Genomic DNA, 25,261 nt, shown 5'->3' with positions numbered 1-25,261 from the left:
TGGCTGCCAACCAATTCAGGGTGTCCCCCTGCCAACTGCCAATAGTTTGCCGGGATAGGCTCCAGCACCCCCCATGGACCTTGTGAGGCTAAGTGTTACAGAAAATTAATGAATGTGTATTTGTGTTAAGGCATTTTTTAATGGGAGGTCTTAACATATCCATGTATCCTTGCCAGGAGATATTAAATCATCTAACATCTCCCGCATAGACACAACAAGATGAAATATAAATAAAAAATAGATTAAAAAAACGTTGTTAAAACTCCGTACAGTAATAGAGATCGGGTGGGAGGTAGGGAGGGACTAAATAAGCAAATGTCCCTGGGGATGTAAAACGCTTTGGGGGCGGTGCAGGAGATGCTGATATGATTAATTGAAGTAGGACAGTCAGGGACACAGCAGACGGCCACCACTGCAGAGAAAGCCAGGTAGAGGACAACCCTGAGATGTGTACACTATGAAATGGGATACGCTCAATACTTATAGAGTTGCCCACTTTACGTGTGTACGTGGGGGTTATGAGGGGGGTCTTCATGTCACCACAATCAATGATTTACATCCTCGATGACTAACTTTGACAAGGATGGCTAGAATTACTAGAAAATGTATCAATAATAGCAGAAGAAGGAGCAAAAGAGCGAGCAGGGAGGGCATTTCAACGCACTGCGGATGGCCTCGCCCACATTTGTAGCCATACAAAAAACAGCTCACCTTCTTGCTTGTACAAAATCATTTGAATCTTCCTGTGTCTGTTTGCATAATCAGTGAATAGCCAGACGCCTGCGCGCGTGTGTGTATACGTGGATGCGTTTAAAGGAAACAGACGTCGAAAGAATGGGTGGGTGATGCTCCCAGGCTGCTAGAGGAGTGTGTCCTTGGACTGCCCTCATCTCTGACGCACACACAACCACCCACCCTTTTGCACACAGACACAGTCAGGCGCATTAACACACACACTTACACACACACACTCCATGGCCACCAGTTCATTTGCTCTCTCTTCACATCAGACATGCAAAACCAGGGGCCGTGTGTATGTACTTAATGTGAGGTGCAAGGGGGAAATTATTATGGGTTGCCATTGACGGCGATAGACGGCTAATTCATTTCAACTGGGCTGGAAGTGAGCTTTCTATTAATAGAAAAGGCCCGTTGCAGTCAGGTTGTCGCTCTGTTCAGTCTGTGAATGCCAATTTGATTATTATTGTTTTTTCTATTAGTAAATGCATCTACTTTTTGGGGGATTTTGTAACTCGGATTTTTTATGTGTCTTGAGTCACTTATTTGCATATAAAAAGTTTCATAACCTGAACATGTTGTACCTAGAGGCATTCATAAGTAGAGGTATGACTGAAGTTTTGATGACTAACTATTTTCTTTTTTTTGTTGCAAAATAGCATCAGTTCTCTGTTATTGTAGTTTTTGTTTACTTCAGAATATCAAAAGGTTTTTTTTGATGGGAAGTTTCGTCATTTTGTTGGTTTTCATTAAACCATCTTGGTATGTGGGTGAGTGTAACTGAAGACAAAAAATGGCTGCGAGTGTCATTTCTTGTATCCAAACATATTTGATACATTTTCAGAGCTAGGCAAAAATTGTGATTGTATACTTGAAATACTTTAAGCAACAGACCTTTACAGGTCATTTACACTAGGCGTTCTCTGCCCCTTTTTAAAATGCATATGTCATTCATAGGTGTTTGCACATTGTAGCATATACCTAAAGCCCTTAGACATAGCTCAGACATCTCATCAGGGATGCAGCAGATCCCCTGTCTGCAGAGAAAAGATTTCATCTGATGTGGATGCAATGAGCAAAAGGGCCGCCGACAGATTTACAAGGTTGAGGTGCACATTAGTGTGGCATTTGCAGGATTTCCCAAGAAAAAAAACACCACCACAATGAGTCATTATGCCAATGCGCTCATCTTTTTATTGCACAACAATGTAATCGTATTTTACGAACGCCTAAACAACATTGCCACTGACTGACAGACTGGCTTATTGAGAGAGATCAGGGTGTGGCTCCGTGTTATAGCAGGGGTGGTGGTGGTGATCATGACAGCCTTTTTGGGAAGGAAGCCAGCTCAACTCGGTCACACTGGCAGCTGCTTTGTTGTCTTTTTGTCTTTCAAGACATCAACTTAGACGCTTATTGTTTTTTTTTTTAAGTTGAAGATGGTTGCAGACCGACCGCACACAAATTGAGACGACACTTTTCTCACATCACGTAGTCTGTGCTGTTTTCTACATGTTGCTGGTAAAGTATCTCTGGGTTCCAGAGCCTATGGATCGCTACGTGCGTGTGCTAGAGGGTTCCATTCTTCCTTAATAATTCCAGTCGCCATTGTGTAAAACTGCGTCAATTTTGCGGGCGTGCATTTCAAGCTCTCTTTAAATAGAATAGAATTCTCAAGTGGGACCCACATTATAGAAGGAAAGGCACAGGAAGACACACACCGCACACATACGCACAAAATCAAGCACACGATACAGTGAGTCCTGAAGCAAAGAGAAGGCTTAGGTCAAGCTAAGCAGGCTACAGTAGCTACCACACAAAGATTTTGAACTGCTAAATGAAATCAGTATTATTATTATTATTATTATACAGGGGGTTAATACGTGACAATGTCGAAATATGAAGGTCCCACTTTGAATCATTGGCTAAACAAGAGCATGCACTCAGATAATGGAATCCAAATAAGAGACAACGTTGTGACGACTTTTTTTGTTTTTTTGATCAGAGTGCAACCAACGTCGGTGTTTAAAGAAGAGAAAAAAAAGCAGCAATTTTCCCGCGTGTGTTTAACGTCAGCTTTTTGTGCAGGAATTGACTTTTTATTATTTTCAACGCAATTTGGTCATCTAAGCTAACGTCTGAAATGTTGAAATCCACCAGAAAGCTGTCAGTGTGCACCCTCTTACTGTATAAAATAGTTCTTGTACAGCAGGTTGTGGTAAAAACACAACAATGTGCCCCACATTTTTGTATACTATAAATACAGAACATGAAAGAACAGAGTACAGCGCGGTCGGTGTTGGAAGGCTCAAACCAACAAAAATGTGCAATATTGTGATTTCCCAAATCAGGGAAAATAATTAAATACTGACATTGTCATTTTTTTAAAAGTTAGCAATACTAGTCTCCAGCTAATGTTTTTCCCCCTCTTATTTTTTTCTTTTCTTTTTTTACATATATTGCAAGTTGAAAATAAAAACACATTTGCATTTTTACAGGCACATACATACCACAAAAATATAGACTATGTGGAAACTAGGTATACCAGGCACCAGGTATATATACATACAGTCCATGTGCATGGGGCACATTGTTAAAAACACCAACCAAACAAACGATACGGACAAATCAAAAAGACACATTTGTAGTAAATAAAATCAAGACCCTGATTTGCTAACGCATCAACACCAAGGCAATCGGTACCCTTTTATATCTGGTACGGCAACAAATGAGAGCTTTTAGTCTTTGATACTCTCAGCAATTGTCAGTCAGTGTCAAACATGTATGAGAGGTTCTAGTCCCACGTGACAAGAATGGTGCAGCACTCGGAACCCCCGACCAATAGGGAAGGGGGTCACGGTTATACGAATGACGCCATCTCTCGCATAGCATAGATGTGCCTGGTGGACCACAGTCAAGGGTTCTGGTTCTGAGACGTCATCCTTTTCCACGGGAGTGACTTACATACTAGTTTACTGGACGGACGCAGTGGAATAGTGTCTGGTAGTATTGCCTGAAACGTTAGCTCTTTAGCTCGTCTTTGCTCTGACTGACTGTGGACCCCCCCTTCTAATAATATCAGCACAGTCCCGATAGCAGCTTTAATAGGGCAAACTCTGGTAATAGCACAAAAAGGAACAAGGGAAGAGGACCAATTGATTGCACTGGAACAGTATCGAAGCACACGACAAGCTACGGACTCAAATAGACTCGATTCATTCACAATCGTATTGGCCTTTCGCCATGTACTGTACTGTACTGTACCTTTCCCATAGGAAAAAAGCAATAGAAAGTCGCTGATGAAATTGGGGGCCTCAGCATTGCGACCCACTAGGACAATGGTGTAGTAGTAGTGCATGTTAGTCAATGAACGTGACAATGCTGACTTTAAAAAAGAGACTTTTCAAGCTATGAGATGAAGCCCTTAGATTAAAAACAATCACCCGCACCTTGTTACAAGAACTCTCGGCAGACGTGGTTAAAACGTGGCAGGGTCAAATCATGGTTGGGACTCGGGCCGGGTCAATTGAAAATGAAAGATGTCCGTCTCTCTCCAAAGAGAGAAAGCGAACCTGAGTGAAAAGTTTGCTTCCAGATCCATGGAAAATGACACTTTGTTTATGGAATGCACTCAATCAGCTGCCGAACGAACTGGAATTGACTTATCTCCAATTGAACCCACGTGATTGGTCCAGGAGAAGTCCCTGAACCATTTTAGGAAAATGCTGCATTGATTTTCATTTGGATTCCAAGGTTGTAGTGCAACCCCAGGTGCTTAATAACGTGATGTTCTCTCTCTTGCTCGATCGACCTCACCAAATTGATCAGATTTTTTAAAAAAGTATATTTCAAGAGGATTTTGATGGACAGATGGTGTGTCGGTGATGGTGCACGGGACAAAAGCGTTAAGATTTCTTTAAAAAGACTTTGCAGCAACAACATACAGCGAGCAAACACCCCCTTTTGCATCGTAAAAGCTTGTTCAAATGATCATCCCTTTTATTTACATGGCAGTTCATATCTGATTAGCTGTCTTCCTTTGCGTATGGCATACATTCAGTAAGAGTAAGATGGGAATCATTGCAAAGTGAAATTGGAATGCTCTTTTTGAATCTTAAATGTCGAGACACTCGTCGTAGTTTGGGGACATTTGTGAGGCCGATTGACGTCGACTCGGAGCAGAGTTATTTTTAAAGGCGTCGCCATGTTTTACCCTATTTGGACAAGTGAACTCGCGCAGATGGGCTTTAAAGTGACATTCTTGTCAACGTGTGGATACTTCTCGTTGCTCTGAATTGGGGGTGTTACTTTTTCTTCCTCTGCTGTTGTTGTTTTTTTTTGTTTTTTTTTTGTATCTCTATCTCTCTAAAATGATACTGCGCAACCTCCAATCCCTTCAAATATTTTTGGTTAAGGTAACAACATGGTCACTGGATTACAATAGCTCAAGTGAAGCCACAACAGCTGCTGGATTCTTTAAAAGTTCACGTCAAAATAAAGGGAAAAAAAATCACTCTCCTGTACAGCATACTATGTGTTTCGATATCTATATTCATATGTATATATATATATATATTTATATATAGGCGGGGTAGAGTATTGCAGAATTATATTGCATGTGTAAATCAATGAACCTAGACAAAAACAAGCAAGTATACAATATGAGATGTTCTCCGATGTGGCCTTTCGATAAAGCTGAGATTATTCAAGCGCCTTTTTTGCCTCCAGGCTTACAATCAGAATGCCGGGCAAAACGTCGGATCACTTGGCGGATGTTTCGCAAAAAGTGGTCAGCGACGTTGTCATCGTGCCAAACTAATCGGCCTTCAGGAAGCGAAAGACAGAGAGAGAGAGAGAGCGAGAGAGAGAAATAGAGAGAGAGAGAGAATCCATTCTCTGAAAACAAAAGCTCAAAACGTACCGACAAACCCACGCACACAGACGTACGCTCACAGAAATACATACACACAAACCAAATATATGGCTTCTAACATTGAATCAAGGCAGTTAAATAAATGGCATTTTCTTCTAGGTTTCTTTTTTTTTGTTGTTGTTTTTTTTGTTTTTTGTTGATACAGACACAACCAGACTTTGTGTTCAAGCTCAACTTTGGTTTGGGTAGATACAATGAATATACTAGACCTCCGTACTCCTTTTCATCATGTATTTACACTTCGATGTAAGATCGACCAGCGGTCTACAACATTATTATTATTATTATTGTTTTTTTTTCTTTTACACTACTATTTGAAACAAAACGGAGAGCGGTGTGTTATTTTGCTACGACAGCTTAGTATACGGAAAAGAAAAAAGACACTCAAAACACTTCAACCTTTAAAATGTCATTGTCATTTGACCTCAAGTCCCTGATTTTCATATTTAAGTCCAGCTCCTGCTAGATTGCATTGCATGGATTCTACACAGTATGCAAATATTACATGAATCATACTTTTTAAATACCTTTACAGTAAAGAGCGATATACAGTAGGTGTTTGGAAGCAGAGTGTAAGGGGTGATACTAAGAAGAAAGCTGCTGGCTTTAGAAGACTAAACCAGTTCAACCTCACATTACGCTAGATTCATTGTGTAGACTCCCCCTTTGGCTGGGAGTCCCCAGACATTTAGACCCGTCCCCTTCGGCCTGTATCCAGGTCCCGTGCGTGGCAACAGCCAATTGGGCATCGGGATCAGCGCCTCTGAACCCCAACAGACAGATTCAACCTACGAAAAAAAGGCCTCTTTCCTGATTACGGACCACGGTCACAAATTGGAAGACAGCCGGGATCTGGCAGAGTCTAGCTCCGGAAGGCTGACAATTGAATCTTTCTTGGGAATGCCAGAGTCTGGAGGTCCCGATCCGGCGGCTCCCGCTACTGCCCCCGTCGCAGCAGCGGGTCCACTGGGAGGAGGTGTGGAGGCAAAGGCTACCCTCTGTTGAGTGCCCGCCGCTCTCCCCACCCCAGAGGGCCCGGCCAGGTTCGGGTGCGGAGGAGGTCCGATGGAGGTGTTGGAAGTGCGGGTGGAGGGAGGAGGGCTGGGGACGGCAGACGTCGCCGCGGCTGGCGGCGCTCCGTCTTGCGGGAGCGAAGGCTGCGAGGCCGACAGGGCGCGGGTATCCTGGCATAAGCTCCCCGTGTGAAGGGAGTGGGTACTCTTGTGTGATGTGGGCCTCTGCTGGGTCTGTGTGGGACTGGGTACATGGTGTTGGACCAAGGACAACTGGGAACCCGAGGGGCCCACGCTGGCCATGTACTGGAATGTCCGTCCCGAGGCCGCCAAGGGGCTCTGGACGGGGGGGCTGGAGATGGCCGATCCGAATGCCCCTCCGAATGTCTGAGGGGGCAGCGACTGAAGAGGAGACATGGACACCGGGCTTTGCAAGTTCTGCATCACCTGGAATCGACGCACCATACGCGGGGATTGTAAAGTCCCCGGACCCACTAACGGATTCCCCATCTGAGGGCAGAAGCTCATGGCCACGGCCTGCTGGAGGGTAGCGATAGCCGAACCCGTCTGCGATTGGCCGGGGGGTGCGAAGATACCGCCGATGGAGGGCGTCATGGACATGGCTCGCGGCCTCTGGAGGTCCACCAGCTTCACCATCTCGCGGTCGTACTTGACGATCTCCTGGATCATCTCGTTCTCGCGGTTATTGAAGACGCCGGAGTTGAGATCGTGCTGCACTTTGTGCATTAGAATGGAGTTCTTTTTACCTAAAAACAGGGAATAATGTTTGTATTCATTTACTCTGTGTTTTATTGTCTTATTGTAGCACTGAGTGGATTTTAGAGGAAGATATCTTAAAGAATGTTTATGACTTAAATGCTATCCTTATGAATAAAGCTGCTAATGACTACTGTGCCAAGTACTACCCTTTCCCGTCTTACCTATGCGATCCAGACGATCAATAGCCACCGTCTCAAAGGCTCGTCTCATCATTGGATATTCTTCCAGCACTTCGTTGAAATCATCCACAGACAGAGAGTAGAGTCGACAGTACGTCTCTGCTCGGACGCTAGCCGTCCGCCGGCCCCTCGTCAACAGACAGATTTCTGCAACGGTAACGCACCGCTTGTCAAACACCGCTTTACAACACAAAAGGGAGAATAATTCTTGCGCCGTTACCTCCAAAATACGAGCCATCGGAGAGTTTCATAGCCAGTGTGCCTTTGGTGATGACACTGCACACTCCATGCTGGATGAAGTACATTTTCTTCCCAATGGTGCCTTCTCGTATAATGTAATCATGTGGCTGGAATACTTCAAAGTGCAGTTTGGTCAACATGGCCGTGACAAAGTTTGGCTCGGCGTTAGCAAACAGGGGCATTGAAGCCACCAGCTTGCGACAATTGAAGTTGACAATTTCCTGAGGGAGGAGGGATGAGCAAGATGGTGATGCATTTAAGAATATTGTGGAGACGTGGACAGAAAATGTTTATCTCACCTCTCGAAGCGGCTCGCTGAGTTCTCCCAGAATGCTCTCCTCGTCAAACATCTTGCCCTGGTATCTGTGCTCGTAATAGTCGTGGATTTTCTGACGGAAGTCGGCGGGAAGTTTGTGGAAGGACATGTACTGCTCCACTTGTTTGTACTGTAGACGGAAGAAAATTGAATACAATGAATACCCACTGGAAATTGAATACAACTCTATATAAGAACTTTGCTAAAGAGGAGTCGAACTGTGTTTCGCAAAAGGCAGTCCAAAGACACTTTACACTCATTACAGAGTTAAGAAAAAACATTTACATTTGACACAAGCTTGTGATAACCACCCAGTAAGCATGTCTAGTATAAGTACGCTTCTATCTATCATTACAGCGAATGAAGTTAAATCATTTCAGGCAATTGTTCTGCTAAAATTCACACATGAATAATAGAACATATCCACTCGGTCATTTTCTATTGCGCTTGTCCTTTTTTTTGGGTCAAGTTGGAGACTATCCAGCTGACTTCCATTGGTACACCTATGAAAAATTCAGATTCAATGATTTGAGCATGCATTTTTTTTAGAATGCAAAAGCTCAGAGTCAAACTCCATTCTACACAAATGGGAGTCAAATGCATTAATTACTATTCTGACACATGAAATCCAACAGGTGGATTATTTCGATTTTTTGACATTTAACGGAAGGACATTTTATCCGGTCTGTCTGAGCCAGAATAGTTTGTGGAAATTGACTATTGGCAGTCAGGCTCAATCCCCTGCAAATAACGGGCGGTGCTCAATTGTACAGTATGTGGCAAGGTTGCTGACGGCTGATAAATGAGGCAGTAAAGCCAATAGACACACTCTATAGTTGAGCCTCGCTCAAATTGAGCGTTTCCTTAAAACCACAGCCTGCTTCAAGTGTCTGAAAGGCCATTTTAAAAAGGGACATTGTGACAACTCCGTACACCAACAAAATCTGTGTAGTTTCCAGGCTAAATTTACCAGCGTCTTCATCCTATGTATGAATACAGACTGTCACACTATGCATTTATCAACAGTCCACAAAGTTAAATAGCTATTTGACAATCAAAAGGCCGGATTTATGTCACGATATCATTAGTACATTGTACACTACATCACACAATATTGCACCACTTATTGAAAAAGCTGCTTGCCATTAGCCTGACCTTCAACTATGAGATAAAGCAAATGCAGTTTTGAACCCCTGCCAAGGCAAAGTACTTTACAGGGTAAATGTGGGGGTGATGGGAAGGCATAAAGATTGTTGGAATAATGCACAGAAAAGGACGTAGAATGTAGAATTTTGGACACTACTTACTTTTTCTAACTACTAATCCTGATTGTAGTGGGCAATAGCTAGTGTTGGTTTTGTGATAATTAATGTGTACTAATTGAAAGTACATTATTTTGTTTCTACCTCAAATTTTGGCGGTCTTTCTTGAAATGTCTAACTTTAAATTCTGAATGCACCCAATGTAAATGATGCAGCGCTGTCTTTTTAAAAAAAATCTTTTTGTATTATCTGCATTGAATTATGTTTAGTAGCATACAATAGGATACGCCCTTGTGGCCCTGATCATGATTGTTTGTGGCAGTCCAGCAACATCTCTAATGCAATATTCCTGTGTATGACCTATACTGTAAATATGATGTGCTTCAGCTTAGGGACTCCATTTCACTTTACGAGCAATTGCTTCCACTTCATATGGACAGTGCAGAAATGATATAGCTCATGTTGTGAATAGTCTCCCGGTTTCAGAAACGAGAGGAGTAACTCATGCATCCCAGTTGCCGGATGACGAGGCTCTGACGCACAGCCATTAGTTCACATGGGGTATTATCAATGATGTCACGCAGCAGGAATTAAAGCAAGAGAAATATTATTGCCCTGTCTCCAGGGTCACCTTACAGTTATTTGGAATTAGTAGGAGTGGGCAAACCGGTCCTTGAGGGTCACTGTGGGTGCAGGTTTTTCTTCCAACCGATCCTATACAGACAGTTTAACCCACATGTGTCAAAGTGGCGGCCCGGGGGCCAAATGTGGCCCACGGCATCATTTTGTATGGCCCGGGAAAGTAAATCATGAGTGCCAACTTTCTGTTTTAGGATCAAATTGAAATAAATAGTATTGATGCATATTAAATGTACTGATTTTCCCCCATTTAAACCAATAATTGTAATTTTTAATCAAATTTTTCTGTTTTTAGCTCAAAAATCATTTTGTAAAATCTAAAAATATATATAAAAAAGCTAAAATAAACATTGTTTTAGATCTATAAAAAAATGAATATTCATATAATGAGGTTTCTGCACCTGACTACAATCCACTAGTTGTACTTTGAAAATACCAGATTGGCCCAGAAGTATTTTCTTATACCTGCACCCACTGTGGCCCTTTATGGAATAGTTAGCCCACCCCTGATTATTAGCCGCAATACCATTTGGTTGGTCAAAATAGGGCCAAAAAGTGGTAAAATGTAATGGTGTCACAGTCACCTGCAGGAGTGAGTCACTTTCTTGACGTGTGGATTTAAAGTACCAACGTGGTTGAACAAGTCAGGCTTGTCACAAGTCTCGGGCGGATGTGTCAAAACACGCGCTGCTGCAGCCGCTGCGCCTTTCCTAGCGTAGACGAGAGGTGCTGATTGGGAGCAAAATGGAGGTGTCGAGAGGTGTGCGGGAGAACCTGACGTGCTGCTTCAAGCAGCTGTTGTTCTGCTGCTGACCCCATTTTCATGCATTTTTTGGGGCTTTAGGTGAATGAGGGTGATCATCAGTTCAAATGGGATTTAGTCTGTTCTTTCTCTGCTGGCAGAATTATTACCGGAAGCAGCGAGCGACATAATACGAGTGGAGTTTTATCCTACTAAATTATATTATTTTGCTCCTTCAAGTCTAATCTCTTCATTTAACTCCCATTGACTCTAATCTGCACTCTTTAGAGTCAGTACTGCTTGTCAATGTCATTTTTCAACTACTATATCAGCAATATAGCGTCTACATACGTCATTTTCTACAATAATAAGTCTCCTTTATTAGATAAATATGATGTTATCAACTTGTATAATACTAGGATGCTGTTGTATTGTTTTTTTTTATATATTATGGATGCCTACAATTGCAACAGTGGTCTTATTTCAGTGGGCAGCTATTCAAAGGTTAAGCAACTTTAGATCTTTTACGTTTATTAGGTCCAAGTGACTATATTTGAGCATAAAAATAATAGGAATGCTCAATGTCTTTGATGGCTTTAGGCATCCAATCCCTTTTGAATGGGCGGGGCAAATGAAGAATGTTCATTTGTTTCGAAATGGAAGTTTAGCACAGTTAAATGAGTGCCCAAATCGGTTGGAAAAATAACCATAATTTGTGCATGAGAGCGTTAACTTAACAAGAAAACAAGAAAAAAATTGACAATGCATTGCAAATAGAGCAAGTAATTAGCCGGTGCGTCAGAGTGGCCAAAAGGCGACTGACAAACCGCCAAATGAGAGAAAATGACATCCATTCGCTGTCACTAGGATGACGTATGTGGCAGCTCAACTGTATGCTGACATTTTCTCATCCAGAACTATAACTCATTACATTTTCTCGTTTTGTCATCCGCCACCCAATAGAAGCATTATCTCATTTCCGTACTTGTCCGAGTTGCTCCTCCGCTTTCATCTCACAAGTCCACTACGTTGGAAATTCTTATTCAGGCTCATCCCAAACGGCCACGAGGATGGATAATTCATTCAGTCCATTGCTGGATAAATCGCCTCATTATCTTAGCAAGCGCATTCAACACAGAGAGAAATATCAGATAGCGAGTAGCCCTGAATTCTATTCACAAAGTAGACATGGGGGGGATAACATTGTGTGGGGTCTCACCCACTCCTAAACCTTTCAAATCAAAAGCATACTTGTCAATATATACGTTTTTCCTGTATTTTATACATTTTTTTGACCATTTACAATTGTTTACAACGTATAACAACTTTTGCACGGGATTTTTTAATGTACTTTTTTTGTAATACCAACCTCCTTTTACCCATTTCCATCCCTATATGAATATAGTGTGTCAGCTAGCAATGTACCCAGACAGTCTTGAATTTAGTGCATATTGATTGGGCACCTTGTCCACTTTGGAGAACATTTTAAGAGACTTTTAAGTGTGTCCCGTTTGAATATGTGCCAACTTGCATTTGTTTTTTATCGCTTAATAAGGGGAATTGGAGGGGCCACCAAACTATTCAATTTCATATAAACGGGCAATGCAGAAAACTTGATATGACTATATATGACGTCGTGTCCATTCATCAGAGTTCCTATCAAAAGGAAATAAGATTTGTCAATTGCAGACGTAGTGGCTTCAATTTTGGGCCTAATTGGAAAGGCAGTATTCTGTCATGGTGTCAACAGATGACTGGGAAATTGGCAGTCGAGCTGGTGTTAGCAGCATTTACATCTTAATTGAATTCAGTGGTGATTTAATAGGCTCGTAGTGCTTAAGAATAACACTAATCCATACGCTAAATGACATCAATCACTTGACATGCTAATGCACTTAATTCAAGTCATTTTGATGGTGTGAAATGAGGGCACGGTCAACAACTATTTTTCAACAGCCGCATATCTCAATGTGTCACCGTCTTTCAATCGATGAGTCCGTGTGTTTGTCTTCACGTGCCCTTGTAAGTCAGAATATACTCTCCCTATGGTTCATAGTTAGCTGGGATAGGCTCCATCACCCCCCACCCCAACAAAAAAGTAAACATTTGACCTCATTGGCCCCCAATTGTCAGCTCCAAATAGTGACAAACCCATTTAAATGCACGTCTTACACTGTCAATATCATGGAAAAAGTTTAGTTCCATTTAAAGTTTTTTCTTAGTCATATCACCAAAAGTGCTGTTTCACTGTTGTAAATACTTTGGAAGTTAATTCCATTCCATTCAACATCAGCATCCTATTTCTCCCAGACTGACACTTTCTGCCGTTGTTTCTTAGCACAACTTCAGCTCAAATATTTAATCCTCCGAGCAACACTTTTGAGTGCGGAAAATCCCGCAAAAGGACACGAATGCACTTTTTTTCTGTCATTCGCCAAAAGAAAAACGCCAAAAGAAATAAATTTAAGGTGGTGGGGCGGGAGAAGGCTCTTATTTATCTCCATTCTCCTGAGGTGGTACAAACATAGACAAGATAATACAAACCGCAAATAATCCGACTTTGGGACTTTAAAGCCATGTTGAATTTTGAAGGTGTTTATCTTGTTCAAATAGAATAAAGCTCAATCCTTACTGTGGACTCTAGTTCACCAAGATAAACGATTATTATCATAATCCTTCCTCTGCTGAATAGCACAGAAAGCACAAGGCTGGAACGGAATTTTAAATCAGAACGTCAGTTTGGCTTTAAACAGCTACAAAACATGAAACTAATTGTTTTCAAATTTGCTATAGTGGCATTGAGTGACTTTGTCTCAACTCCTACTCGTCCACACTAGAAATGACATCACCACGGATGCAGAAATAGCCAGAAATAAAACACAGACAAAAGCAAGGCCAAATCGCCCATCCACATTTGACCATCTTAAAGTGCACGAGGATTTCTTGTGACAAGCAGGCGTTCCTTATTCTCCCACATCTTACCCCCTCACTCCCTCCCTTCCTCCATGTTTTTTTCCCCCTAGCAGGCAGCAGCCAGCTAGCACTACAGCACTGCATCTCTCAAGGACACCAGCAGCAAATAGGAAGAGATAGCAAGCGAGAGGGCAAATAAAGACAAAGATCAGTTGCAGCTCTCTAAGTGATGCAGGGCGGATGAGGAAGAAAAAAAATAAAAAGGGAGCATTAAAGAGATGTAAAATAAAGACAAGCAGCTATCTTCTAAATCAATCCCTATTTAGATGTACTATAAAACTACTGTATTACTTCATTCAACCTATACTAAGAAATAACCTCCTTTTTCTGGCCTATAATGTGAGTTAGCTATGTCATTGGGTTTTTGAACGTTCCCTACAGAGTCATAAATACACACAATGTATCCTATGGAGGGGTTATCGAATTTATAATATTTTATTGTGCGCATGGAGGAAAGCAGTTTTTCCTTTTTCAAGGTCCGTAAGTGCATAATTTGGTCTAAAATCAATGTAGTAGTATCTTTAATATATGTCGAATCATTCGATGGCTGCCGACACCTCAGTTTGGGCATCTTTTTGTGTCAATGGCTGTGAAACATGATCATTTAATGCTAGTTAAAATGGATTTTATGTCTCAATCGGTATATAGTAGGAAATGAGTTTGCTTAAGCAAAAGAAAATAGAAAGCAAGAAAATACCAAAAACTATTCTATACCATACCTGTCAACTGGTACGTTCTCGCCGTAATTGGTACAACTGAAAGCCCATTTTTATATTGGTACGCTGTACACATGAAAATGGTACGCTAAACGGTGATTTTGAGAAAAAAAAATAAATTAAGGCACTTTCTAGCCATTTTTCACCATCCGCCATTGTTTCTTCCCGGAAACGCATGTCTGCCAAGTGATATATGTACCGGCGCCTCTGATTGGCTAAAAAAAAAAGATCATGATAAACATTTCGTTTTGTAACACTTTCACCATGTGATTTCCGTTTCCTGTTCCCTTGTTTATGTTTACTTTCATTTTCACTTGTTGTTCGTGATTTTTTACAAAAAAGTAAAGTGGTAAGATTTTCCATGTATTTATACATATATGTAAGGGCGAAAACAAAATTTGGTAAGATCACAAATGGTTCGAGGTTGACAGGTATGCTATACAGGCTTAAAGGTCTGCTCTAACCAAGCTGAAATGAGTCTGGATATATTGTATATTTCTTACCAAAAACAAAGTACTATTCTGTTTATTACATTTATTGTCTGACATTGACATATGTCAAATTTGGAGCCGGGGAGGTAGCCATGTTTCGGGACGTCACCTTGAAGATGACATTGGCAGGACGCACAGGTCTGCTGCCTCATCAATTCTACCGTTGCCCAAGGGGGACATCATATCACACACACTCTCCCGCCCCTCGCCCCATCGCCCATCGCCCCTCCGTCTCCCTCCAACATCATCACATTAGCACGGGCACACAGGCCCCGCCCCTGGCCATGTGCGGCCTCTACCTGGCTGAACACACCCGTGGTCTCTGATTGGCTACTGGGAGCAAGCAGCACTCCCCTCCAGCTCCCCACTTGGAGGGACTCTGCTTAGAAACAGAGAGGCTGCTCTGTCCTCCTGCACAAGCCATTGCCCAAGCTCTCATCTTTCCATCCTCATTCACAATTTGAATGATTACAGGACAAAGACTCCACTTCCATCCCAATAAAATGGAACCTTAACTTGGGCAGTAATTCATCAATTGGTCCAATTAAAATTGGAATTATTGCCTCCCAACAGAAATCTATAAGTGAGGCATTAGCTAGCACTTTAAAGAGACATTTTTGTAGAGGAGAACGACGACGACTCAATTAGTTGTTAATCAAAGTGGTACCCTCTCTTCCTCTTTAAATATCTGCATGATAAAGTCTAAATGAAAGTACCCATTGAAAATTCCTGAAAAGAAGGAGGGCGGGTGCTTCAGTTCGAACCCCGTGTCAGAACTGTGAGGCACACAAAGCTAACCACTATCTTATTGTGGTGCCAGGACAAAATCAAACTGATCTAAACTAATCTTAAGGAAGCTAGTTACATCATGGCTTGCTGGGTTTGTGTTGCAGAAAAGATTGAATTGCCTTGTTGACTTACCTTTTCTTGATATTGTCTTCTAGAGGAATCCAAGGATTGGATGAGAGCTGTGGCATGGCCAATAAAGACAGCGTAGCAAGTGGCTCCTACGATCATACTCAGCATGGTGAGCCAGATATCTGACAAACTCTCTGGAGCTTGGCGACCATATCCGATGCACAGCATGTGGCTCATTGCCTTGAACACTGCAAAAGAGTACAGCTCGGACCAGGTGTCATTCTGTCAGGAGAACAAGAGGACATCATCAATTAGGTACGTGTAAAAGGCCTTTTTTTTGTTTGTTAAAGCAGAGTCGTGTCAGAAGAGTAGAAGTAGGCATTGGTTACGGCTAGCCAGTACAAGGGCACAAATAAGAACTCAAGGGACGGAGCGGCTTGCGTTGCAAAGACGATGTAAGGGAACATAAATGTTGTCAGGGGGATTCTTTGAGGCCTAATCAGCTGAGCTAAGTGGGTGGAAAATAATTCCCGTGGAGGAGAACGATAACGAGAGTTTGTTAAATACTTGTGAGCAGAGCAGGCTCAACCGCAAAGTCCCCGGTCATCCGCCGCTTCTGAAGGTTCACAATCAGCAACATGTCAGATTGTAACTTAAGAAGCATATTTAAATATAAAATAAATGTCTTGTTCTTCGGACTGCAAAAAAAAGGCCTCACAATTGTGAGTTTCGGGTTCAAACCTGGATTAGTTTGTGGATTTGCATGTTTTTTTTTTGTTCTGAACATTCCAAAACGAGTCATATTGGATGACTTGAAGATACTAAATAGTCATTTAAAGCTTGTTTGTTTATCTTTGCCTCGCGATTGGCTGGCAACCAATCGGAGGCGTACAATAGAAATGGAGCAACAATCTTACCAGGGGTACGGCAATTAGAGTCTGTGTGTCATCGTAGTCTCCAAAAATAAACACAGCTTCACCATGTGGGATGAGACTACATAGTGGATTTGAACACAGTAAAGAAACAGTGGAGTGCAACAGATTGAATAATAGATGAAGAAGCAGCACTTTGATTCTGAAATAGCTCAGTCAAGAGAGAGAAGAGCGTCTCAACAGCTTCCCCAAGAGGCTTCCATTTGGGAGACGCTGTTGTTTTTGTTGATAATCAACATCTTCATCAGATGCACATCGACTTCTCGACTCTACCAAAATGCCTCTTTGCACACTCGCCGGACGCTCTATTGATTGGAACGTGCGCACTCTGCAGTAAGGAGATCCCAAATTGAGGCTATTTGTCTTTGAAAAGCCAAGCTTTTGGTTGCCATACAATTCTACATCCTGACCCACAAGAAAGGGCTTCATTTTGGTCCGTTACTTTGACCTACTACTTTTATACACTACTGTTACAGTATAACCTCGTGCTAGGGGTTAGAGGGGGCTTAGAATTATGTTCTGCAATCTCCTCTATAATGTCTCACCAGGGCAATAAACTTAACTGTGCATTACAGCTGCACTGGGGGTGCTTGCATCTTTGTACATTGGAGTGATTCTTTATGCCAAGCTAATCACCTAGCGGCCTAGGCTCTATACTTAATGGAACATGAAAGTGCCATTGATTACATTATGCATTATTTTGGCCAGTGAAGTGAATGCTCGAGTCGTCCCTGTTTTCTTACAAATGCCACAATTCATTCTAAATGTTGTTTCATAAGCAGTTTGCCCGAGATTGTTGTCATGCAAATGCGGCCTCAGTCCATGCGAGGTTACAACTTACAAGTTTTACTGAATCCAATTCCTGGCTTTATACAATGTTCCCAATGCCCTGCATGGATCCTGCCTGGGGTGGGGGGGCGCACCCCACCTAAACCAGTGTAAGGGTGTGAGAGGTGATGGATGGCCTGGCTGCAACACAATGGCTAATGTTACAAGTTGTCAGCCACTCAATAGGAGGCTGGTCTCAGGTGGCTCTATGCGGCGGGTTGCACCATGCCAAAGCGGCTCTTCACTTGGAGAGTGACGGCTCTATAGGGACGGCCTGTCTTTGATTCTACTATTGGACAGAGCGTTGGATGAGTCAGTGTCGTGTCAGTCAGAAATCACTCAACAACTTCGAACAGCGCCAGGTCATCCCAGTTGGTTGACAGTCGTTGGTGGATAGAGCTTATTTGTCAACGTTTCTCTAGGAAACACTGCCTAAAGTCTCACTATCACAAGTTAGAGAGTCAGTTCATAGGTTGAGTCTTGAAAAAGAATTACTTGGCCTTAAAGTCTTATACAATACCAACTTGGCCAACTTTGAGCCTAATCATGTATTCCATGTTGAAAATATCATTGAACTGCAATCTCTTGTCAATTGACCATCCTCACTCACCCAAACAATTCACTATTCCGACAATAAATTCAACACCGGGGAGCTTATACTTTATAGGTCTCATTAAATTCCTACTTTTTGTAGCAATAAAATCAAAGGTGACACCCATCCCTCAAAGCCAAAAAAAAGGGGAGGCAATTAGCCGGTATAGCACATTGATTCTGCCGTTGAGAAAAGAGCAAATGTGTTCAAAAGTGCATTTGGCCGTGTGCCGGTGGTGCCCCCCCACACACACACATTGAGTAAAAGGCCCACAGACAGGCAGTGGTATAAACAAGCAGCTTTTATCTCTCGGAGAGATGCATGGCAACAAAGGGCCCAGCTGTCCAGCTATATTCACCCCCAACCCTCTCTTCCCCTCTTTTATCTTCCCTTGTCGTCACCCCATCGCGTTCAAGCACGGGGGAATCACGGCAGCCCTTTAAAATCTCTCTGGACGATCTGAACCACTGACAACAACTTGTCGTGGAACAAAAATACCACCGTCGCAAACCCTTGGTTCTCAATGTTTGGGTTTTTCCTCTGGTTTTGCTCTACTTTTAAATAAAAAAAGGAATTTAGCGCGGTGATACTACCAAAACGTTCATTTCAGGCTAACAATAGCTGTATATAGATGTATTTATTTTTTGATTGAATCATGCACCTCACCTCCATTTTGTTGAGGGACACCCAACAGTCCGATGGGAAATCCTGCAACATGGGAACCAGGAACTGTAGGCATCCATCCCAGTGACACAGCAGCAGCATCATGGCAATCAGGTTGATGATTCGCATCACAGCACTGGCCAGGTCATAGGTCATATGGAAGATCTGGAGCGTGGTAGTGACATGAAGTTAGGAATATGATAATATGCTACTTTTTTTTTCAACTTGGCTACCACTGCCAATAGCTGTCAAAAGTCCTTGAATTGGAAATTTGACACACACAAAAAAAAAACACACACACCCGTTCATCCCTGCCGTCTCCTTCACATTACACAGTGTTTGATAAATGAGCGGGCATGACAGGCTCCCATCAGTCCCGCATCGTACACACCAGGGAGCGGGAAAAACACATGACATGCACGCACACACGCGTGTCCATGGCCACATGTATGAACCCGCACTGTACCCACACATGATGGACAGGGACCATTATGATTCTTAACAACTGATAGTTTCTGTCATCTTACATGTCAATCATGTGGTGAACAAACAATACAGCCACTCAAATCTCACCTGAGTAACGTGTGTCACAGTGAACCCTGATTTCAAATCGGTTGGCTTTAAAGTATTTATTTTTATTATAATTATGAAGAGATATTTGCTCAAGATATTGTTTTTCTACTGTTTTGTACCCTGTGATTGGCTGACCACCAATTCAGGATCTCCCTTGTGATAGGCCCCGGCACCCCCTGTGACCTTTGTGAGGATAAGTGGTTTGGAAAATGAATATTTTGTAATGAAATGCATATTTCTAGACTTAACGACAGTCTCATCCAGATATGTTATTTAATTCACTCCTCCCTACCCTTAAGATTTATTTGGGTTTTTTTTTATAAAGTGAGGCTACATTTCTCACATCATGTTTATTTTTGGCGTCTCATATCGTGATGTTATGAGGAGTACATTAGGATACAAAATAAATCAGGTCATGAATATTTTAGAAATATAGGTTTATCTTGTAACGCAACCATATGTTGTACTGTTTGAAAAACATTGCTAAAATAGCACTTTAACGTCAAGTTTTTGCTCATGACATTGTTTTATGCATTTAAGTAACCAATATTTACATCCGTGTATATAATTTGATTTAACCCTCCACTAAAATATGGATTAATTTTGCCCCAAAGATGAGTTAAATACGAGTACAACCCTGCATTATTTTTCGCTGTTTGGAATTCTACAGTCAAAATCAATTTTGTGCGAGTACAGACGTGGCAGACACCTCGTGCAATGGAGAATTAAGAAAATAGGTCAGCGCAGCTGAGGGAGAAGTCATACTTTCTGATGAAGAGGAATGAGGCTAAGTAAGCTTCTTCCAAAGCAAACCTGCTCAACTTCCTAAATAGCCATTTAGCCTTTCCACTATTGTCTTTTCCCTTTATTTTGAACTCTGACAGCAATTGGACTTTGCACTACAGGACGTGAGCGATGGAGCAAATTTACAAGGTCCCCAATGAAATAAGTGATGTGACTTCCATGATGACACTCACTCAAGCCCTCGTCTCCGCTCTCATTCTCCATGCATGCCAAGTATCAGCTCCCATCATGCATCACTTTGAGGGTGTGTATGCGTATCACATCGTATCTTCAAAAATCCAATTATCCAAAGGTCAAGTGAGCAGTGGAGGCCCGCCCGCCCGCCGCACCGCTCGGCATTGCAAAATGCTCACGCCACCATGCCAATAGTGGCCAAAAAAAACGCAAAGTCGAAAGGAGTCGTGACATTGCCGGACCGTCCGGTTCGGGATCGGCAAAAGTGCAGTCTTTACTCAAGCTAAATTCTTTCTTACGTCCTCTTCCATCTTTTAAAATGACTCATTAAGCACATTAATGTCCAGTGGAATCCAATACAAACAATGGCCTCTACTTCTGAATGAGTCGAGTTTTAGAAGGCTTGCCTGATGCCATGTAACTATAAATTTTAAGCTGACAATCCAATTTAATTCATTCTTTTATTTTGCATTCTCTGTGTAAACTTGGTGTAAAAAATACTTATATATTTTTTATATTTTTAATAATATTTATACTCTACTTGAGGTCCAATATCGGTACATAATGTAAAATATAATATAGGCCGATTGTGCTAAAATAGTATTACTGTACTGCATGTTTATACATTTTGCTGCACCGTTTTTATTCCTATACAGCTGTTGCCTAAAGCATTAAAGCGCCTTAACATAGCCTGCATCTTTATACTAATACAAGTATTGACTTTTCTTAGTTAAAATGCCCATTATTTTCCTACCATTGAAATATTCTGTTACTCCTCCATGATATTCCCATTCCACCAAACATGTCTTGCTTTAATTGATTAACTGTCTTTGCCCTGATAATAGGCTGCTTATTAGACTCCCCCAAAGCAGCCTGTGGGACTTCCAGGTCAGACAGTCGAGATACAAGGCAGGTGGGCGCACTGAATGGAGGCGGGGATTGTGTGGCGACAATAACACTCATTACAATGTAAAAATTTGTTAACGCTCAGACATCCTGCTGATAATATGCCGGAGAAGTGAGAACATTGATATCCAGCCCTGAAGCCTTACTTTGAGCACCTAAGCAAGTGGTTAGGTAGCAATCTGTCATATTTAACGTTGAACAAAGTGGATGTTAATCTGATGGAAAGAATCAGGGCTCACCTCTTCCCATTGGTGTATGTAGCGTATTAGTCTAGAGAGCCTCAAGAGCCGCAGAAGACTCAGAATCTTGGTGAAGCGGACGATCCTCAGGGCTCGGGCCGTCTTGTACACTTCGGAATCAATGCCTTTCTCCACTATTAGAAAGATGTAATCCACCGGGATGGATGAGATAAAGTCCACGATGAACCATGTTTTTAAGTACTTTTTCTTGATGGTTTCAGGGTCCAAAATGATGTCAGAGTTGTCCTCGATGATGATTCCCGTGCGGAAGTTGAGCACCAGGTCCATGAGGAAGAAAGTGTCCGAGACCACGTTGAAGATGATCCAAGGTGTGGTGGTCTCCTCTTTGAAGAAGGTGATGCCAACGGGAATGATGATCAGGTTGCCCACCATAAAGAGCAGCATTGTGAAATCCCAGTAGAACCTGAAGTGGGCGTGAGCAGTTGGTCAGGTAAACAAACACAAACAGTTAAGATTAGAGTGCAAAATGCAGAAAAAAATGAATATAGTTTAACGCATTGGCTGTCATTGACAGACAGCTCTTTTGAGATGTTCAAATGGCTGGAAATTAAATATTTACTTCTCCTTTTGCACTTAGGAGTGCATACTAAAGTATAATGGATATATTGTTAAACTCGTTAGAAGCCTTTATTTAAAAAAGGGGGGCTATTTCTATATTCTCATTGTATTTATGAACAAAAACAACAATATTGCTAATACATTTCTTAGCCCAACAATGGGATTTTCTATTCATATTAGCGTTATTCCTTATGGTGACGTTTACCACGTATACTTTTGTTTCTCGGTTAACTTTTCAAGAACATTGCAATTTTTTCTGTCATTTTCAATAAGAGATAGTATGCAGACTTTTGCAAGTCACTCGTAAAGAGCCCACCGACTTCTACGTTAGTATCGAAGCGCCGGCGGCGTCAAAATATGTGATGCTGATGTTTCCGTCACAGCTGTCTCTGCAGGACAGGTGCAGCGCTGAGTCACTAGCCCGCGACTTATGCAACAAGCTGCGACTTCTGTGCTCCATCGCCATGGAGCTTCACTTTAGATACGTACCACGTATTCGTTAGCGTGACCGTGAGAGTCAATGCAAGCCGTGTTTGAACTCCACGGTGGCACGTGGTGGTGCTCGTTGGCTACGTTTAACTCAAGTCGGAGACGTTAAGTGGCGTGCCGACTTTGTGTTATGAGCCACGGGTTAATAGCTAGAGAAGCTGAAAACCACATAAAGCTAGACGAGACATTCCCCGAATCCATCCCATTCAAATGGCCCCAGACGTTAATCGCTAGAGGAGCGGAGCTGTCCGCTTAGAGTGGTGCTGAAAGCCACACAAAACCTAAGCGAGACATTTCCTAACCCTGACGGTTTTCAACTCAAACCAAAACACGTCGATCAAGTGATCCTCTTTTTTGGTCTGAGAGTCGGACTAAATGTTCGGCATCGTTTTTACTGTTTGTTTGAGTTCAGTCATCGGTTTAGGAGCCGGGATCCGAGAGGAAACGTCTCTTAGGAGGGCTGCTTTTGGCTCAAGGTGACATTCCTTTACTGTGTGCATCACGCCCGAGTGCGCACGTTAACTCATCAAGCCTCCCCGCTTGTTTTTTTGTTTTGTTTTCTCTCCTTCCCCATAAATCTACGTCAGCCTTAATAGGTGGACGTGTGAAAGGTTGGGCCTTTCGGATTGGAGAGACCCACTCTCTGTTACGAGCGCCGCGCAATGCATACGTGCGTCTGGTGTGTTAGCAGGCCATTCAGACACGCTAGTGTCCAAACACACACACACAGCACCAGAGCGCTAGTTTCCGACCACAACTCTCTCCAGTCCATTTGACCGACAACAGGTTGTATGGGTGGGATTAGCGCTCGGCGCCCCAAGTGAGCATGTGGTGTCCCACGATGGCAAAGTTATGGAGGTCAGCGAGGAGCTCCATCCACAGGAGGGTCTCTCTATCTCTCACTCTCTCGCTCTGTCGCTCGCCTACTCTTACCTGAAATCACTGTAAGGGTGGATAATCCAGTTCCCGGCCGATTTGACTCTCTCCTGCTCCCGCTCCACAGCCTTTTGGCTGCCGTACATGCGCAAGGAGAATTTGTTGACTCCCGGCTGCAGCATGCTACTGAACTGCCTCTGCATGAAGCTGGCCTGGCTGCCTCGGGCTTCGGCATCGTCGGCGGGGACGATGGGAGCTCCGTCCTCCGGCTTCTGGAAAGTGACGGAGTTCCTGGGCTGCGGGGTCAGGCCCGGCCCGTGCAGGGACGACGAGGCTTTGCGGCTGGGCGCGTTGGAGAAGGACACCTTGGAGGGTTCCTTCCTCTCCGGCGCGGGGCCGACGCTCTCGCCGCCGTGTCCCCCGGTCAGGGAGCCGCCCGGGGTGACGGAGCCGTCCATGCTGACGGCGGTGGAGTTGCAAGCTCCGCGCTTGGCGCTCGCCGCGTCCTCGGCCCTGGCCGACCCTCCCCCGCCACCACCGCCGCCGCCGCTCTGCTTCTCCGTCTTGGAGATGATCGAGCGCAGGCTGCCGGTGCCCGAGTCCCTCCTGCATTCTCCGTTTTTGTTGCATTTCATGTTGGAGGCTGGAGGCGGGCTCTTGCGACCATCACTCGTCGTGGCGTGGGCTCTGTTGTCTATCGCGACGGTCGGCTCCGAGTCCGACGCCTCCGCCCCAGGTGCTGTGCCGCTCTGGCCGTGGTGGGCAGCAGCATCGCCCGGATCAGCTCCTCCGCGGCTCTCCGTGGCAGCAGTGGGCCGTTCGTTGAGGAGGCGAGAGCGTCCTCTGCGGGAGGAAGGCAGGGCTCCTCGCTGGAGTGCCTCCTGCAAGCCGAGGAGGCGGCTCCCCCTCCTGGCGTCAAGTTTTGCATCTCTGCTCCACCATCACCTCCTCTCCCTCCTCATCCTCCTCCTCCTCCACCGATGCGGAAACGAGGGTCATTCCACAGTCGCAGGAGGTCATTCATTTCAGGCAAATACAAAAAAAAATAGATAACGACAACATGACTCTTAAATACGGTTCAATGACAACGATAGAATGCATTTCAACTGGGAGCAATGGTTTGGAACGGTCATCTCCATCGTCCATTTCATCCTAACTGGGAGGCTGACAGCCCTCCCAGTCCAAATGGACTGGACGTCAATCGTTAACAATGGCACTAAAACATGATCATTCAATGTCAGCAATCCCTGTTAAAGCCCATTTTCAGTGTTAATGGCAGTGAATGAGTTCATGCAATCATTCTTTCACAGTCCACCAGGGGGAAACTAGGTACTACATGTGGTTTTTGAACCACACATTGGTATGCACTGACAGTGTAAGAAATGTACGCATTATCATTTGTTCCTATACAGCTATTGCTGTAACTATTATTAACTATTAGGGTAACTATTATTTACAAAAGTACTATTTTGTGTTTGTGTTATTTGAAATATCAAGGGAAGACAGAAAATTGGAGAAAAAAATCAAGAAGTGTTTAACTATTTGTAAGATAACTAGCAATAGTATTCAATATTTCAGTACTAGTAGTACTGGAGATATAGAAAAAAGGTTCTAACACAGTACATAAGGCAAACTATAGACATCAAGTATACTGAATAAATACTTCAACGTCTTTTCAACAGACATGACTAAAGTATTTCTTCTTTTATACTTTGGAGCATCCCAT

At 43.1% G+C, this 25,261-nt stretch overlaps 1 pseudogene across 1 annotated transcript; it reads right to left on the bottom strand.

The window, feature by feature from the left end:
• Positions 1-1,906: 1,906 nt before the first annotated feature.
• Positions 1,907-24,463, bottom strand: LOC144201291 (potassium/sodium hyperpolarization-activated cyclic nucleotide-gated channel 2-like; annotated as a pseudogene). The gene is made up of 8 exons (XR_013327306.1): positions 23,593-24,463; positions 21,592-22,015; positions 18,899-19,060; positions 15,944-16,162; positions 8,183-8,329; positions 7,864-8,104; positions 7,626-7,790; positions 1,907-7,451 (listed from the first exon to the last, which is right to left on the bottom strand). The product of XR_013327306.1 is annotated as a potassium/sodium hyperpolarization-activated cyclic nucleotide-gated channel 2-like (transcript).
• Between the last annotated feature and the right edge of the window lie 798 nt (positions 24,464-25,261).

This window comes from Stigmatopora nigra, chromosome 9 (assembly GCF_051989575.1).
Source record: "Stigmatopora nigra isolate UIUO_SnigA chromosome 9, RoL_Snig_1.1, whole genome shotgun sequence".
In the NCBI taxonomy this organism is placed as follows: Eukaryota; Metazoa; Chordata; class Actinopteri; order Syngnathiformes; family Syngnathidae; genus Stigmatopora; species Stigmatopora nigra.
Note: the sequence above shows the minus strand (reverse complement) of the source record. Positions and strands in the feature narration are given on the sequence as shown.